General features: G+C 43.2%; 1 long non-coding RNA gene across 1 annotated transcript; it reads right to left on the reverse strand.

Annotated features, from left to right (window-relative positions):
* Nucleotides 1-306: 306 nt before the first annotated feature.
* LOC109899133 (uncharacterized) lies at nt 307-4,570 on the reverse strand. The gene is made up of 3 exons (XR_002256436.2): nt 4,337-4,570; nt 1,620-1,732; nt 307-1,429 (listed from the first exon to the last, which is right to left on the reverse strand). It is a non-coding gene; the product is annotated as an uncharacterized LOC109899133 (long non-coding RNA).
* Nucleotides 4,571-4,951: the final 381 nt, after the last annotated feature.

Genomic DNA, 4,951 nt, shown 5'->3' on the forward strand with positions numbered 1-4,951 from the left:
CTAGGGATGCCGTCTGGACCGGCAGCCTTGCGAGGGTTAAGACGTTTATATATTTTACTCACGTCGGCCACGGAGAAGGAGAGACTACAGTCTTTGGTAGCGTGCCGTGTCCGTGGCACTGTATTATCCTCAAAGCGCAAAAGAAGGTGTTTAGTTTGTCTGGAAGCAAAACATTGATGTTCCTGCTTATTCCCTTCTTATTCTGGGAATCCTCCAACATGTATTTCAGGAAAACCAGGGAATTCTGCAGCCCTAATTGCGACTCCACTTTGTCTTTATATGTATAAAGTTGACTGTTCACAGACATTTAGGATTGTGATATGCTCTTTATTGTCAATGTGCATACAGTAGACCTCTCACAAAGACTGATATGACATTCTATGATAATTCTGAACCAAAAATCCATATCTATCCGTAGTCACCAGTTTCAAGGCAGTACAGCATTCAATAGCCTTGTTTTTATGCTAATGTAAAAGACGTTACGCTGCTTTTGAGTGAGTACCACTTCCCCTTGATTCGGCTCATACCCAGGCCCTCTGCCTTGCTAGCACACATGACCTCACCTCCTGAAGCTGGGTGAGACAACCACATATTACAGTCATAGCAAGTCTATTTACCTTCAATAAAGTAGTTATCAGTAGTCAGTGCTAGTGGGATTCATTTTAGATACTATTTGAAGGGGTTTGAAGGGGTTGAAGGTGTAGGGTTTCAGACATTTTCGGAAGATGGGCAGGGACTCTGCTGTCCTAGCTTCAGGGGGAAGCTGGTTCCACCATTGGAGTGCCAGGACAGAGAAGAGATTCGCCAGGGCTGAGCGGGAGCAGACCCCCAGTAGTGGTGGGATGACCAAGAAACCAGAGGTGGCAGAACGGAGTCCTCGGTTTGGGGTGTAGAGTTTGAGCAAAGCCTGAAGGCCGGGAGGGGCATAACTACTTTGTTGAGTGAAAATGTATTTGCTACAAATGTGATATGGTGTTGTCTCACCGAGCTATCTTAAGATGAATGCACTACTGTAAATCGCTCTGAATAAAAGCGTCTGCTAAAATGTAATGCTACGTAGGCAAGCACCATGGTCTTTTAATGGATGCAAGCTTCGGCTGGAAGCCAGTGGAGTGTGTGGAGGAGTGGGGTGACATGGGAGAACTTGGGAATGTTGAATACGAGGAGGGCTGCGGCGTTCTGGAAAAGTTGATGGCACAAGCAGGGAGCTCAGCCAACAGAAAGTTGCATAGGTCTAGATTGGAGATGACATGCACCGCTTCTTGTGTGAGGAAGGGTCGTACTCTGTGGATGTTGTAGCGTATGAACCTACAGGACCAAGTCACTGCTTTGATGTTTGGAGAAAATTCACTCTGGGAGGGGGACACCGTGGAGTGGGCAGGTCTCCCCCAAGGGGAAGAGCAGCTCCATCTTGTCGAGGTGTCGCCACCTGGGTGTCATAAAGGGGGAAGGAGAAAAGTAGTTCAGTGTCATCAGCATAGCAATGATCGAAGAGACCATGTGAGGATATGACGTGCCGAGTGACTGTGTATAGAGAACAGAAGATGGCCTAGAACCGAGCCCTGGAGGACACCAGTAGTAAGAGCATGTGGTGCAGACTCAGATCCTCTCCACATCACCTGGTAGGAGGGACCTGCCAGGCAGGACGCAATCTAAGAGTGTGTAGAGCCTGAGACACCCAGCCCTGAGAGGAGGATCTGATGGTTCACGGTGTTGAAAGCAGCGGATAGATCTAGGAGGATGAGAACAGAGAAGAGAGAGTCAGCTTTGTATTCTAATGGTTGTGTCATTGTTTTCAGTGTAATATTTGTATATATTTGTTCAACTCTCAGTCAGAGTTTTTTCTTGTACATAAAGCTGTTACACAGAATTGGCCTCCTTGTAAAATCCACATAGACCCTCTCTCCAGAGGGCATTTCTTGTTCTAGCTCATTTTTAGTCGTCAGGTACAAGTCTACCCTCAGGACCTGTTGGAGAATGTTAGTAAATGCCAATATTTCCAGCATTTTCCTATGAAATGTTTGATTGTCCAAGTCAAGCATGTGAAATCGACACCTCAGGCTTGTTTCTCTTGATGTGGAGAAGAACCAAGGCCAGAGGGGGAGAATGTTCAGATGCAAAACATGTTTGTTGTCATGTGCCAAATTGAACATTCCACATTTCTTAGCCGTGCCAGAAGAATCATGTAATTATGAATTTATTGATACGGATGAAGCATAAATGTTGAGAATGTCAGTTTTTGTTAATCTCAAGTAATACCTCACTATGTTCTGTTGTTGTTTGTTGTTTATTTAATGCTGTTGATGTTGTTTCATCAAAAGGCTCATCAACAAATACTCAGCCCTTGCCATAGGAACCCGACATCTACCATTACAGCACTTTTATTAGATATATTTAGGAGATTATGACTTTATGGTGACTAAAAACATTAGTAAAAAACAAAAAATGTAATGAAATTCAATCAAATACAATGAATTGAAAGTGAATAAAACACATACAGTACTGTTGCCATACAAGGGTCACCATTGACACTGACATGCATTAATATATTCATGAGTGTGGTAACTATGTACCCCCTCGGGATAGCTACATTAATTACATTAAAATAGTAATTTAAATTCTTTATTCAAAGAAAATGATTCTCATGCAATAAATAGCACAATCATTACAGTGATGGGTGGGATGAGAGGAAGCACTGAAGCTAAGCATCAATGTCAAGCCCGTACTTCTAACCCCCCCTATTGTATACTGACTACAGGATGACAAACACTATACCAGCTAACAGACTGCAGTGTTCTGAGCACCTGGCTCACTCTGAGCAGTTGTAAATATGATCTACAGCCATGTGTTTTTATTTGGTATTATTCATCTCCTCTGTCAGTAGCATATAAGAAGGTAATAGAAATGCCAGGATGTTGGCTGATTTACTTAGTCAAATGTTCATCCCAAGGCTCCGCAGGGATGATTGGAGTTTGTGTGAGTAACAGGAATCCATGCATTAAGTAGGCAAAACTGACACGACCTTGAGACATTATAACGCAGACAATATATTACTGCCGTGGCGACCTTCCTGGGCTCCGAAGATACATCTGAAGTGTTTAACGGTGTTTTACAATGCATTACCAGGGCCTTTACATGTGCTGAGCTCATTTTATTCGCTCATACATTTCCGAGGAAGGAGTTTAGTGTCACTCAAATGTGGGCCATTTAGAGTAGCTTGACTTAGGGAGACAAATGAGATTACACAAGTCACTGATGCTGCAGATAAAAAGTAGTTGCAGTACTGTAGTATAGCGCTGGGTGATCCAAGCAAGAAAAAACCTTAGCAATATCCCATGTACAGTAAGTAGGGCCTTTTTACCTGGTCAGGTCAGGGGGTCAGGAAAAACTCATGGCCTTATAGCCACTCATTGCACCTGAAAATATTCACCTCAACTGGATTACCTGTCGAAGACTACAGTGTCGTTATTACAGTTATTAATGTGTAGTTAGGTAAAGTGTTACCCTGTATGCTCAGTAAATATTATTCACCAAACTGGGACGATGCAGACGCATGTATTACAGTACATACTGTCAACCTGGCCTATACGCACCTGACCGGATCGATTGACCTGTTTCCTGAAGATCCAGACGGAGGAAGGATTTTTGGAAGAATTTTCCCACACAGATACTGTATGTCAGTGCTGGATCAATATTCACAGTCTTCCTTGAGCTTTAGCAACCTTTCAAATATCACTTCACATTGATTTCTCTCACATAAGTCTTTCTTACCAAATTAGATTACATTTATAATACAGCTATATTTCTCATTGACAAGTGCAAGTCAATGACATTTCAGAAATGGTCGCTATTATTGCTCTACATACAGTGTGTTCTCATGATGTGCTTAAGGTAGAAACGGCAAAATACACATCCGTTATCATGCATTGTCATTGTGTCTTGGTTTGTGCCCAAATAAAATGATGTCTGACAGATTGCGAGGTCAGATCACATCATCATGTATTAAGGGCTCATAATGAAAGTGGAAAGATGATGGTTATTAGAGGAAATGAAAAGGGACTACTCTTCTCGTTTAAAGCACCTACAGTCTATTCTGATGGAATTGGCAATTGGAATTATTTATGACATTAATTGCCACATTATCAACTGGCTGTGCGCTCTGGTGTCACTCTGTCCATCTTTTTTTTGGCAGAGAGAGAGAGAGAGAGAGAAAGATAGAGGGGGAGAGCAAGCTGAGCCTGAAGCAGACTGACAAGCTAATTACATCGTCTCCCTTCCCCTCAATGAAACATGCTACTCATCTGAAACGACGCCCGGAAATAAGGCCTTTTCTCACCTCCTCTGGACAGCACTTGATGAAGGAGGATTTGGCAGATGGACGGATGTCTTCAGGTGCAGAGAGAAAGAGAGGGGGGGTTACAGCGAGAGACAGAGAGAAGAGCGAGAGGGAGCAAGAGATGGAGAGAGATAGAGAGAGCGAGATGAGGAAGCGAGAGAGAAAGGACTAAAGGACATCTAGCTCTAAAGCTTGCCCCATCCATCCACAACCGTTAGCTTATGTGCTATCAGTGGCCAACTGTCACTCACCAACACCACTCTTGTTATTTTTTTCCTTCCTGTCTCTGTGAATTTGCATTTGCTTGTGTCAATCACTCAGCGGGCTGAGGCCTGTTGTCTGATGACTAGAGATGATGTGGACTAAGTTCCTGTGACAGCCAGTCAGTCTGCGCTGTGCCTGTTGGGGAGACGAGGGGTGAAGGGTGCTGTGTCTCTGCGATACAGCTCACAGCACTTTACTCTCCTGAATAATATGACTCACACTCAACATAGATGGTAGAAAATGCAAGTTATTTGAGCTTACATTGGCCAATGTGCATCATAGGTTCAAGATTCAAGGGTTAAGGTCATATTACAAGCTTCCATGTTTAACAAGAAATCATGTGTTTGATAC

The sequence above is a fragment of the Oncorhynchus kisutch genome, linkage group LG11 (assembly GCF_002021735.2).
Source record: "Oncorhynchus kisutch isolate 150728-3 linkage group LG11, Okis_V2, whole genome shotgun sequence".
NCBI lineage: Eukaryota > Metazoa > Chordata > Actinopteri > Salmoniformes > Salmonidae > Oncorhynchus > Oncorhynchus kisutch.